The following is a 15,106-nucleotide window of genomic DNA, read 5'->3' as shown; positions in this document are numbered from 1 at the left end:
CTTGTCCAAATGACAATACTGACCAAATTGAGATTTATTTTTCTCTTGTCCATTTATTTTGTTTGCTTTCTAATTTAAAATACAGTTTGAAACCATCTGTACACAGTAGGCTATGTGTGCTAGCAGAACTAGACTCCAGTCACGAGTCACGGTGCACATGTGCGGTGGTTTGTCCACCAAAAAAGCACCAAAAGATCGAAAATAAACTAGCAGAGCCAGAACTGTTCAACTCCCCTGGAGCCACAGCCAGCAGAGAAGCCGGTTTACTTTAGCTTTTAAACCAGCTGCAGCCTGAGAACTGGAGTGTGAGGGGATGTAACACTAAAGATGGCGGCAATGACAAAGAATTGCTGCAAAATAAACATACATCTGTTGTAAAAAAAAAAAAAAAAAAAAAAAATTTATACTTATAACAATTCGATAATTATCGATATCGAGAAATATGATAACATTATCATATCGTTATCGCGATATGATTTTTTTCCATATCGCCCAGCCCTACAATACCATATCAAAACACATGTTGCCATCTGCACACGCTTCTATAAAAAGGCTGTCAAGCTAAACTAAATTTGTTCCAAGTGGTTCAGACCGACTGACCTCCTCCCAGCACGTTGCAGTATCCAGTAGAGGTGGGGGAAAATATCGATACGTAGTAGAATCGCGATACTTTGCGTGGCGATACTGTATCGATACAGGGACGCCAAGTATCGATATTTAATTATAAAAAATTTAAATAAATTAATTTTATAGGAAGTTGCATTGTTCATTTCAATACTTGTAATAGTACAGTAGTCCACACATGCACACATGTGCAATATGACTAATACAAACAGTTCAGTTTGTCAGGTACATGCAACACAGATTACAGTGTTTACATCCGTCTGCTTGAGAAAATACCATGTTCTGCAATAAAAATTATTGAAGTGAGATGAACAGACTGAACTTTATTTTATTAGATAAAACATGTTGACGTTTTACTTTGCAGTTGAAAAAAGGTAATAAATCGCAATACATCGCAATATTAATATCGCAATACTCAGCATATTGCAATATATTTAGTATCGCAATACTATCGTATCGTAACTCAAGTATCATGATGATAGTATCGTATCGTGTGGCCTCTGGTGATTCCCACCCCTAGTATCCATGTATCAAAACATTGTATGGCCCTTTCCCTTTGAATGATTTCTCCAGTAAAAGATATATGCAGAAAAAAACAATACTCGAGTATCTTGCTGCAAAGAGTACAACAAAATTACAACAACTTTTAATTGACCCATCTCAAAACCACACACTTTTTTTCCGATGCTCCAATCACAGCCGTTGGCTTCCCTCAGATGAACAACGTTGCGATAGAGGGGATCGAGAAAAGAGGGCGGGATTTGAGATGGGTCAATTGAGGTCAAGTGACCTTCTGCCAAACTACAACCTGGGTCACAGTGAATGAATGACTGCATTACAGCCCAGACACACCAGCCGCACTCAAAGGCGGGCGGGCGACCAGCTCTTCACTTTCACTCCCATGTTAACGGACGTAGCTACTAGCTGTGCCCGCGCGACTCGCGGGCTGGAAGCGATCGTTTCCGCTTTGGTGCGCATATTCACAGAAATACACTCAATATCTGCATTATTACCACACATATAGATGTTCAACCAGCTAATGTGTCTATCTTTCCCAATACAAATAAACCATATTACTATACTTTTTCAGGAGTACAGTCACACTGATCATCATTTCTAAAATGAATTCTAACATTCTAATTAATTATATAATAACTACGGATGTCCCGATCCGATCACGTGCTTTTCAGAAGATCGGGATACAAAAAAATTATAATAAAATCCTGTATTTTTTTTTTATTCAACAAACATGACCATGTTCACGTCTTAAACTCATACTGAGGCCTTGGTTTTGGTTTTAAATTGCATATTTATTTAGTATCACACAGAGCAGAAGAATTTTGCCAAAACAAACGCATTTCCTTTTATTTAATTATAGTTGCAGAACTTGCAGTCACCTGATTTTTACAGACGATGGCGCCATTGCTCTCATGAAGCAGCAGGTTGGAGGCAGAGTTTTTAGATTACTCCGGTTGCAATGCCTCGCTTGAATGAAGTTAACTTTTCACCTGGATAACGTCAACATTCAGGGTGAATGTAATGTGAGAAATTGGGATGGGAGAAAAAAATATATAATAAATTAATTTATAATTTTTATATTTTTTTTATCGGATCGGGAAAGATCGGTATCGGTAGATACTCAAAATCACATGATCGGGAGCAAAATAATTTGATCGGGACATCCCTAATAATAACTGGTTATACATGCAAAATGGACAATAGAACACTGGAACTGGAAATCTTAAAATCTTCAAACAGGGACTGACTTCGCAATAGACATCTGTTCCAATGTAAATGTGCCTTCCTCTGTGCACTTTCGCCCGCGCTGAAGTCGGACTCGGTGTGCCCGGCCACGCGCACTGTTCTCGCACGGAACCCGTGAGTGCCTTCAAGCGCGGCTGGTGTGTCTGGGCTGTTACAGTGGTTTTCTGGTACCTATACGACTCCAAATCGCTTTAGAACAGAACAACTGCATAAATATTTCAGTATGGGTGGCCTGGTGGGAGCTCCTAACCCTGGCAGTGTCTGTGCCTTGCTCACAGCACCAAGCAGCACTCACACATCAAGCTATACGGGGCTACAATCATATTCTACACACTTAAGACTTTTTATTTTTAATGTCTCCTCAATGACACAGAAGTGATCCTTAGGTCGTTAAGGCCATCAGGATGCTCAACGACAATGACACTATTTAACAACCCATCATCTGCACTCACATCCACACACTCACTTTAAATAAACACTCACCTTACCACTCACTTTACTCACTTTAGACACTTTATATTTATTAACAAAGAGATTGCTGCATTGTACCTCACTGTTACTCTTTTTTTACTCTGTACAGTATATTGTATGTATATATGTATATTGATTGACTGAACGCTTTTGGTTTACGTACTCTGACTTAGTAGGCCCATACAGAAAAAGCATTTCATGGGGAAATATTCTGTATTTTAGTATGACAACTATTAAAAATAAAAGAATGTGACCGGTCCTTGAGATCTACCATCTCACAGCAGACCTGAACTAAGTGCATATCACTGTGTTGAAGGGGGCAGAAATTTTGCTAATCTACCCACACAATGTGACTCATAACACACAACGCTGTTAAATGTTCCCAACATCCGTCTTCTGAGATTATAAAAATAATGCAAAACAAATTGGTTTAAAGTAGCTCTGACCTATTAGCCTATGAAAGCGCATGGGCATATTAAATGGTAGATGTGATATGGAAGCTAGGTTTACAGTCATTCCAAAGCCAGAGGTAGGAGTAGTAGCATTGTTATTATTATGTAAATGGTGTTATGACAACATATCTGTTGACAACTTATCTCTTAACACTTTCTATGCCACTCACGGCTTATCTCGGGTTTACAATAGTTACGTTGAAAGCCACTCACGAGATTTCTCTGAATTTAAAAAAAAATGTAGCTATTATTTGCGATCTGAAATCATATTGCATCACGCAAGCCTACCCTAGCCTACCCAAAGGCCGCCGGCGATCAGATGTGAAAAAAGCGCCCCCTATCGTCTCCCAGATGACATCAGGGATTTTGGAATGGACTCAATGAAAATGGATGGGGGGGAAAAAATATTCCAGTCCACATTTTCCAGTCCACTGATGCAGCCGGGGTTACCAGAGTTCATTCTGGAGACTCTGAGCCGCGGCAAGCATGAGTTCTACTGTATACACGTTAGATCTATACACTTATCGATTTTTTCGAATGGTGATCAGGAATTGGAATATACCAGTTGGATACCATCTGATGTCAGGTAAGGAATCTATGTTATCAGTGTTAGGATAATCAGACTCGTTTTGATGAAGATATAAGCTTTTTTCTGATATGTGCTCCAGCGGTTTCACTGTAAAATCCATGAGGAAATGAAAACGGCTATTATCAGCGCGCGCCTCGAATGTGTGTGCGTGTACGTATACTATTGATCATCTAGCGTTTATTTGAAAACGATTCATAAATAGGCAGACAAATATCAACGTTCTGGAATATTCCAGTAAAAGACAATTATCACAGAATGGGCTGTTTTTTACCTCAAAACGGGTGCTTTTCAAAATGCTCTCAAACGGAAATGAAGCGATAAAAAACCAATCTGCCTTGACAGCACTGACTGGAAAATGATTATTTGATAAGCGACGGGCAGATTAGACACATAGCCATAATTTAAAACATAGATTAGGCGATATTAACGTTAACATTAGTGCCGATGGTGGCATTCAAGCACTAAGTCGTGCGCCCCCTGGTGGCACTGAAAGTGTTAACTCAATGGACGCCACGCAGTTGAGCATCATTTGTACTTACCACGCCAAGCTCTAAGAGATAGGAATAAGTGGCGGTGTTTGCAGGGCTATAACTATATTCTATATTATAGCTATGGATACAATTATATGGCCCATTCTACATCGACTATCTATCGTTCAATATGTGAAAAAGAAATAATTGTTTCATCCATACATTCCCGTTTTATACAGTGGTGAATATGAGTATAGTTTTAGAGTACCGGTAATCCTGTCTAATCCCAGAAAACTACACTATGCAGCAATACGTGCATTTCACTAAAAGCGTTGCCGTTTCGCCTGTACACGCTATTATTTCGAAATCAAATCTATTATCAGTATTGTGTTTCATCATGAATGCATGAAAGGGTGGGGGGGGGGGGTCGTTTTTTGATGCTTTGATCGTCACCAACGGCATACGTTGTGGAGTAACGTTACAGACATATGTTGTTGTGATCGAGGTGAAGTCATGGTTGGATCACAGCAGGATTGATATCATAGCCCTTACCTTCACTAGGATGTACCCCAAAAAGAATATTCCAATTATCTGATCGCGAGTCCCAGTATTGGTGTCATAATCCACCACACATCATGCATCGGGAGCATTTCACGCTTCTCAATCCGATCGGGACAACCGCTCCACTTGCCCGACAAAGAAAAGTCGGACCGGAGACTTTTGATCGACGCACAGGCCAAGATAAAATTAAGGGTGCACCGATATGAAAATGTGCCGCCGATACCGATTGTTCAACTAACACAATCGGCCGATACCGATATCGATATTTGTGGCAAAAAGAAAAAAAATGTTTAACACTTTGATTGCCTAAGGCTAAATTCATGATATACCATCCCTTGCCAGCTCTATTTGTCTATGGAAAAGTTCCCCTTCTTTGCAGGGCTATACATTTTTAAATTCTATTGCTAAATTGCCATTATTAGGGCCCATTCAAGGTCCTATATGTATTGTTCATTGTGTAGCAACGTTAAACTTTTTCATTCACATATTCTTAGTAAAATATGGTCTAAAGTATAAGTATGTTTTCATCTCTTTCTGCAGCTTTCTCCAGAACGTGATTTATAGCCCCAAATGCATTATATTGATGATGAAATACAGTTTGGTAGGAATCTGTGCGAGATCAAAAATTTCAATTGGACGTACTTCTAGAAGTTTCTACGCATCATCTGATGATGACCGGATGGGCAGGGGATCGTTTATAATTCCGTGGGCAGCGTTATATCATTCATCTAGTGTGGGTGATATGATCATCAGAGCAGTTTATATCGAACACGTTCAAAAATAACGCTGAATCTTACCGTATCTTCCTCGCGCCGTTGGACGATGAGCGTGGAACTGAAATATTCCTATTATGGGATGTAGAAATACGCTATCTATTTCCAGGTTGTATAATAGTATATACGTCCAAATCATGTTGTTTATCGAGTTATTGGCAACGGATCGCTATGTATTGTGTCGAGATCGAGTCCCGGGACCTATAGAGAGTGCCCGGAAGTAATATGGACGATCAGCACTTCAACCACATAACTTCCTGTTTGGCGCTTCTGCCGATCGGCCACCAGATGGCGCTCTTGAACCGCTAGAGGTTTGAGAGGAGCTCAGAACTGTGTGTGAAGGCTGCAGATGGAAAATATGATTCCGATCACAGATTTTTGAAATATTGATATTAAAGACGAGTTACGGCGTCCTCGGCAACTTGAGCATGGCGGGGAAGGACGCCTAAACACGTTTTCGGCACTTAAAGTGTTAATATATATATTTTTTTTAACTACTGTATATGTGCACGAGCGCCCTTTTGGCGGTGCGTGACATGAAAAGGCTAATGGCGGTGCTATGGTGTTATTTTACTAATAAATATAACTAATAGTAATCCGTTTCTGAGCCTATGCATGTAATTCTCATTTTGTTCCTTCATGTGGTGAAGTATTTTATTTGTTGCAATTTGAGTAAAATGACTGGAGTTACCAACATTTTCATTAATAACTGCTGCTTATTGATATAGCTGGTTAATTGTTGTGTGCTCGCTAAGGCGAGGATAATGTTTACTTTGTTTCATATTAAAAGAAAAGTTTGGGAACCGCTGCGTAAATGTTTTGATGAATTGAAAATGGAGGACCCTTATGTAAACAAGCTGAAAGTATTTTGCTGGTCTTCATCCTCCAGTCTTAGTCTTAGCAGTTGTATTGAGCTGTACTGTATTGTACCCATTCTGCAAGCTGTTAATAAAGTTTTCAATCAATCAGACAAATCATGTATAGAAAAGCTTTTATTATTATACTGACTTTTCCACGATATTCTAATTTATTGAGCTGCACCTGTATTCACCATGGCATGTGTTTTATTTGATAATGCTCATGAGTCATACAATACTCACTGGCTTTCATAACCTTACAGACTAACTTCTTGTCTTGCTCAGGACTTGTTTATGACTTATGAGTTTTAATAAGAGAGAGCACCATCTCTCTCAACCAAAGCAATGCATGGTGACGGCAACAGAACAATCTTTATTGACAGTCGATTCTGCCAATTACGTCACACCGCTAGCACCCACCTCCTGCTGTTCTTACCACCAATCGGCAAGCGTTTATTCGTTTTTTACTTCCGGGAATTCCGCCATTGATCTGCTTGCGAGAACCACAACAAACCTACCGGCGCTAATAACGCTAGCTCCCCGCCGGCCACGAGTAGATTACCAGCGCTCCGCAGGATTTCCAAACGAGGCATAATGATTTTACTGCAACGAATGTTATAATAAAACAAAGCTTTTCTATACATTTGTCTGATTGAAAACTTTATTAACAGATTTCAGAATAGGTACAACTCAGTACGGGCTCTATGAGCAACGGAAGGAACTGAGCTATGAATGAGTAATGCTTGCTACTTGCTATGTTCGGGTAAATAATATGCTGATGTTATTGAACGTGTAACACTAACTATATAACGTTAATGCCACAAAACGAATGCCTTTGTTAATCATAAGTAGTAACTTTGATGCAGTTGTGTGTGTGGGGGCGGCGTTGTTCAAAAGTTTGAACATGTGGACCAGATTGACACGACACAATCCTCTTGGGCAAAACATCACGATACGTTAAAAAAGTGTATCGTTAATGAACTGTACCCGATATTTATATAATATCGTCCAGCCCTACTCCAAGGCATCTGCTATATAATAATCTTCAGATTTACTTAAGTGTTATTAGTAGGTTACAGCAGTAAGCAGGGTTCGAAATTAACGGGGGCTTGGGGCATAATGCCCTTGAAAATGGACAAAATGCCCTCGAAAATCAGTTAAGGGGGGCACTTAATGCCCCCGACAGTTTACTAATTATATATATTTATCCGGTAATGGAGCGTAGACCTGTGTATCGTACGGTTCAGATGACGCGCAAATAAAAAAAAACATTTGGCGGAGCCGGTGTTCTGCACTGGCTGCAGGCAGCAGCAGCAGCACTGCAGCCAGCCAGGTGCTAGTCAGTTTGTGTAAAAATGGCACGCACAATATAAATCAATCTTCATTACGACTTTAAAAACATAGCCATTAACATTACATAGGCCTACACACATCTTGCCATAGCGTTAGCAGTTTGTACAATGTTTGTAGCTGTTAGCTAGCTAGCCCTTCACAACAACAGCTAACACCGTAGCTACTACTGTAGCAGAGGAGGAAATGGGAGTCTGAGAGGCGGGGTGTTTAAAGACAATGATAGGCGTTTATTTAACATCCAAGAAGGCTAACATACAACTGTGTTTTACTAACTCCAACCGGGACTATTATCGCTTTCGCGCTGCTTGTTGATGTTATGAACTGCTCCTAACGTGACCGGAGCTGAAGGTGCCACACGCTAAAATGTCCGTGGGGACCCGGCGCCAACCCATAGATAGTTCCAACTCACCGAATTACGTAATCCACCACAGTTGCACTCAATATTTAAATAATGTTAGTCTAAATAAATGTAGACAGAAACATAATAATTTCAAGCAGAAAACGAATCTTTCCATTAAGAACTGACAATCAGGGAATTTAAACATGGTTGACATTGTTTTTGTGTGTTTATATTAATTAAAGAAAGGAAAGTCTAGTGCTGGCTGAGCATATTGTTTGTTTGCACTAAGTTAATACTTTGACAAATGTAGCCTATATTTTTCAGTCAGTTCGGTCTTTGTGTGCCAAACATTATTTAAGGCTGTAAACACTGTAAACCTTTTATTTTATTTTTAATAAATGAGAAGCATGTTTAGATTTGAGTGTTAAATCTTTTTTAATAAAAATTAACGTATATCGAACTGAAAACCATGACCCCAAAATCGTGATACGAACCAAACCGTCCATTTTGTGAACAGTCCCACCCCTACCGTTTATCATAAAAATTCAGTGCCCCCGAAATACAAAAAAAAGCCCCCGAAAATCAATTAAGGGGGGCAAAAAAAGCCCTTGAAAAAAAAAATTAATTTCTAACCCTGGCAGTAAGCATTAGTTTGCTCAGTAAATTATGGCCAATTCGTTTTAAATTGTTTAATATGGTTAAATAAATAGATAAATAAAGCAAAAAAAATGTGTATTCCCCCCCCCCACTGTACCGAAAATAATACCGAACCGTGACTTCAAAACCGAGGCACGTACCGAACCGTGGATTTTGTGTACCGTTACACCCCTAATTCTTGTATAGTGTTTTTGGTCTTTATTCTTTTTACTTTTGTTTTACTGTATGAAGCACAATCTCAGGAGGCTCATACAGAACCAAGCATGTCACCGTAATGGACATGTACCATATATATGCGACAAATAAAATAACTTGTAAAAAGAACTTCTTTAGTGGAAGACAGGCCTCCTGAATACTGTGCTACAACATGGGATGAGTGTTGGGCGGGGGGGGGGGGGGGGATGAATCCTAAGGCACCTATATACACACACACACACTATAGCCGTAGGAGCGTCATCACAAGGGCTACTGTGACGCAGTGACAGCATCCAAGGACACTGCGGCTCTGGCCTCGGCCAATGACCTGCCAGCGTGGAGAGAGGGAGGGCGGGACCCCCTGTGGCCGACACACACACAACATGGACTGGGACCAACAGTAACGCCCAATGCACCAGAAACCTCCCGACTATGAGCATCAACTGCACAGGGAGAGAGAGCGCGCAGGGCGGCCGAGCGGGCAGGGGGGGGGGGGGCACAACGGATGTGAGGAGGAGGAGGAGGAAGGGGGCAGTGAAGTGTTTTTTGTGGAAGCAGCACCCACTGTAGTATGTACACTAACCCAGTTCCCCGACAGCAGCAGGCCACACACGGCTGCATAGGACACACCGACGTGGCCTTTTTGGACTTTCACTCACTCTCCCGCGCGTTAATTTGTTCCGTCAGCTCGCTCTTTATTTAGAAAAGGCTAAACATCTCGGCTCAGTAATACATCGAGACAACCACTCGCCTAACACACCCGTCCCCCCGTCCCCCGCGTGTACCGAGACTGTGGACTTGCAACAGGGACCGCTGAGGAGAGGGAAATGCCTACAAGCGTATTTTCATTATATGAAAAGGAAAAATGTGGGACCTTCCTGATGGTACCAAAGAATCTAACGGATTGTGAATTTTGTGATTGACTCAAATTATATTTATTTGGAAAAATAAATATAGTCACTTTATTTGAAGAGTCAAAACTGTTCTCTTGGCTTCATTTGTTCATAGTAGTAACGCTCATGTCATGATAAATCTGGTTAGGTCAAAACTACAGGAATATACATTAAAGGGGAACTATCTTATAAATGGCCTTTTTGAGTGTTTAGCATTGTTTCCTAGCTATGTGAACTTATATTAATATGATCTATGTCTCTAATTCTCATATTGGCGCATTCTTCCAATTCTCCTCTCACAATATTCACCCTCACTGAACTGAGTCATTTGAAAATGTGATGATTTGTGATGTCAGAAAGACACCGCTGCATGTTAATGGCGAGGTACAAGATGAGCTGCACACAGTGGTTGGAGTCCAGGCTCAAAACGGCTCGAGATCTTGAGGTAGAAAAATGCTGTTTTTGAGGACTTGATTAGAAATACAAAACAATGAATACAAAAAATATATATATTACAGAGGTGTTCCAGACTCACAGGAATTGTGTAAAAGTGCCCAAATAGTGTAAGAAATAGTAAAATAGTTCCCCTTTAAAAAAAATTATTATAATAGAATAAATATATATATATATCGGTATCGACCTTGAGGAGCAGAAAGTTATCGATATCGGGGTAAAAAAATCCATATCGTGCACCCCTAGTACTAACCCATTTAGCCCTAAAACGCCTGCTAATAATGCATTATATAGCCTGCATATATACACACAAGTGTTTCCCAGTTTCAATGGGCTAATAGAGGCTGGTATCAATGGCATCAACCCTAAAGTACGCTATTTACATTAGTAGTCCTCCCTTTACATTAATCTCATGGGCAAAACTCTGCTTCCGTCCCGACCGTGTGTGCGTGGTTTGAGGAGAGGCTCTAGGGAGCTTCTGGAGGCCAGGAGGACTGAACCAGAACTAGGGCTGGGCAATTAATCGATTCATAGACCTATGCAATCTCATTTCTAAATTATGATGATTTTTTTTTATTAAAAAGAGTAAAATATATATATATATATATATTTTTTTTTACTTTTTACTTTTTTAAATGATGACGATTCCGACTTGAGTTATTTTGTATGTTACAAGAGACTTAAGTTTAAGTCAAGCACTTTCATATATGTTATGTTTAAGTTTAAGTCAAGCACTTTGATATGTTATGTTGTCTGTTTAGGAAAAAGAGTGCAGTAAATGATTTTATTGAAAAAATAAGAATCGTGAGAGAGAATCGTGATCTTAATTCTTAGAGAGAAAAATCGTGATTCACATTTGAGCAAGAATCTAGAGCCATATGAAATCCACGTTCACGGAATCACGGACGGAATCGCGGAATTCACCAATAAAAATGGAATCAAGTGCAAAACGTGGAATATTGCAGAATTTGGCCTAATCTGGACTGAAATTCCATTTTTGGGTGAAACGTTTGGTGCACACGCGACCGGGGAGGCGGGGACGCTAGAGCGGGTTACACACAACACACAGCAGTGTCCAAGCGTCTGCCGTCTCGCTGCTTTGATGTTAACATCGTCAAGAAGCTAAGAAATTCTGCAATAAGCCCTCAATTCAGAGCAGAACAGTATCCTAATGACTTTTATGCCTCCGGCGATAAGGTGTTTAGCAAATTCTGTCAACGTTCCGTGGACTGGACCCGCAAAAACACGTGTGACACTATTGTGATTAAGTAGCTATGTAACGTTAGGACATAGTCCTGACTAATAGATGGAAATGATAGCTTCTAGCTCAATCTAGTGCACCCATCCATTTGTTTAATGCAAACGATTGTCATTATACACTGTGCTTTATAAACTTAAATAGCTATGTAACGTTACAGTACATAGAACTATAGATGGAAATGATAGCTTCTAGCTAAATCTAGTGCACCCATCCATTTGTTTAATGCAAACGATTGTCATTATACACTGTCCTTTATAAATGAAATCAACTAAAGGTGCCTAAATTATGCATTACTATATTGCATCACAATATAATAGATATAGCTAGGCTACTGACATTGTCATATATTGTGTACACTTGAAGTGTATTTTTATTTTGTCACAATATTATTTGAAAAATAGTGTAAAATGTAACTATTTCTGAGTTGCAGCACTTAAATGGACTGTTATATCTTATTCAATTGTGGACATTTATTTATTCCCACTTATTATTAGGGATGCACGATAATTATCGGGCTGATAATTATCGGGCCGATATCAGCAATTATGACGTCATCCCGATAAACTCGATAACGTTATTGATGGCTCCGATAATATATAATAAATGTTTTGGTTAAAAGAAATCCGGTGTGGGTGGATTTGGATGAAGGGCGCTTGTTTTTATTATAGCCTCCTCCCGTTTTGCCAGTACTGTGGTAAAACTGATAGCGTGTGGTTTAGGAACAGGGAGTTTTTCACAAATCCAGCGCTCCCTTTCTTGGCTGTGACGTAGTCACGTTACATTCGGAGACAGACAGTCGATCTGCCAATTACGTCCCACCGCTTGCACCCACCTCTTCTTCTTACCACCAATCAGAAGCTCTCGTTCGTTTATTTACCTCCGGATTGTCAGCCATTACTCTACTCGGAGCTAACGTTATCTCCCCGCCAGCCACATTGACAAGTACCAGCGCTTATACATTACTGGCAAATGTCTTGTTGCACTTGTGGCAACGAGCGTAGTCAGCATCGACTTTAGTAAAATAGACCCAGACTTTTGAACGTTTCGTTCTGTCCGCCATTATGAGAGCAGAGCTGTCTGTACTCGGCAGCGCAGCACCTGTGTGTGTGTGTGTGTGTGTGTGTGTGTGTGTGTGTGTGTGTGTGAGTGAGTGAGTGAGTGAGTGAGTGTGTGGGAGGGGAAGAGAGGAGAGAGCACAGCAGGCAGAGAGCACAGAGCTCCCCGCGCAGGCAGAGACACCGAGGGCAGGAGAGATATAGACAACGGCCAACAAGATTAGTTTGCGACGTTTAAATTCCTCAAAAAAAAAAAACATTATTTCTCGAGTACCGATAGCAGTACCGATGACGTCGGAGCTTATAAATACTAAAAAAAAAAAAAAAAATGATAAAAAAAATATATATACCATATATACATTTAAAATAAAATTATTATAATACAATAAATATCGGTTATCGGTATCGGTTATCGGCTTGAGGAGCATAAAGTTATCGATATCGGTGTCAAAAAATCAATATCGTGCATCCCTACTTATTATACACTATTTCTGATGGTAAAATGAGCATAAAAAGCAAAATACAGAATTCTGAAATATTAAAACGGAAAAAAAAATTTATGGAATTTGGAAAATAATCAAACGGATTTCATATGGCTCTACAAGAATCTCCCAGCCCTAACCAGAACACAGACACGCTGCCGTCCGGAGCAGACTACAGACTTCAAATGTTGCCAAATTGTGCAATTGTACTGTATATTCCGAGTCAAGTGCTACAATACAGCCGTGCGCCAAATTCAATGCAATCCCTCTTCCCATAACAACGACGTGTCAAGTGCTACAATACAGCCGTGCGCCAAATTCAATGCAATCCCTCTTCCCATAACAACGACGTTAAGTAACACTGCAAAGCATCAGAGTGGAGATCTCAGCAGAACGTGTGTAGGAGAGAAAAGGAGCAACAGAGACACTGTAAGTGCACCACACCCTCCTCTCCTCCTCATCCCTTCAGTTACCACCCCCCCTCCCCTCTCCTCTCCTCTCCTCTCCTCTCCTCTCTCCTCCTCATCCTGCCCCCACGGGAACAGGGATGATATGTGAGTCAGCAGCCTCCTGGTAAATTAACTGGCCAGGGCTCGCAATTGCTGGCACGATGATTCGTAATCTATTCATGACCTTCTGACTGACGGCTACTTGCCGTAGACCGGCCTACCCAATGGCGCCGAGACAACACACAATGCCTGGTGACTGAGGATTGAAGCCTGGATGCCACAATCACACGTACTACGGGTACTACTAGTGTGAATTATGGCCGAGGCTAGGGTGGTCACAGCTGGCAGACTCTCCTGTATGTATATATGGTCGTACTGTCGTACACAGCAGGGGGGAATCTGCAGGTCCAGAGATTGAAGGCTGATGCGCAATCTGTTTTAGGTCTCCTGATGTGTGAATTTTTACCCGCACGGATTCAGGAAAATCAATTTGATCACTTTTGTTCTCGCTTTCCTCTTAAGTACCGCTATCGACTATAGCTGTTTGTCAATACAACACAGGTACATTGATTATTCATGGGCGACGTCGTGCATCGATTATTCACGGCACGTGACAACAAGTGCTTCTGCTTTTCAAAATATACTGATTACAGCCAAGTTGACAGACAGGAGTAGATACAAGTGTTTTGGAACTTCTATTTTGAAGAGCAGATGTGCCGTAATAAATAATAATCAACACAGCTGTACTCGACAGGCGACACGAGAATAAAAGTGATCAAATAGATTTTTAAGAATCCACAAGATCCATGCAGGTAAATTCATAACCTCACGCATCACGAGACCTAAAACAGATCACATCTACGTTTGCAAAGACACCTTCCATCTCTGGACCTAAAGATTTCCCTGGATTTATGCCAGACTGTGTGTATGGCCAGGGGGGCAGATACAGGAGGGGCTAGTGGCTAGGGTGGTCTCAGCCTCCCGGAATGACCCTTGACCCGCCCTGAAAGACGCAATATAGAGCAGCGGTTCTCAAACTACGGGTCGCTCGCAACCCAAAGTGGGGTTGTGCATTGGCAAGTAAAAAAAACATAATTTTTTTTATGTTTTGGCAACATATTTTGGCTAAATATGCCTCGTTTTATAAATGTGTATTGATATAGTGCTGTAATCAAATGTTCTAATACAGTAAATATGCATGATCAAGTTCAACGTGTGCTTTTATTTTGATATTGCTTAATTCCACGTTGAAATTATGCGATAGATTAAGTGTGGGGTCGCCAATACTAATTCCTAAATAAAATGGGGTCGTGGTATAAAGAAGTTTGAGAACCCCTGATATATAGAGTATATAATCTATAGCACGACTCCAGATAAATCCACTAACGTGTTCCTTTAGAAGCACAA

The sequence above is a fragment of the Notolepis coatsorum genome (assembly GCF_963971535.1).
Source record: "Notolepis coatsorum genome assembly, chromosome: 4".
Lineage (NCBI taxonomy): Eukaryota > Metazoa > Chordata > Actinopteri > Aulopiformes > Paralepididae > Notolepis > Notolepis coatsorum.
The sequence above is the reverse complement of the archived record's forward strand: the minus strand, read 5'-3'. Positions refer to the sequence as shown.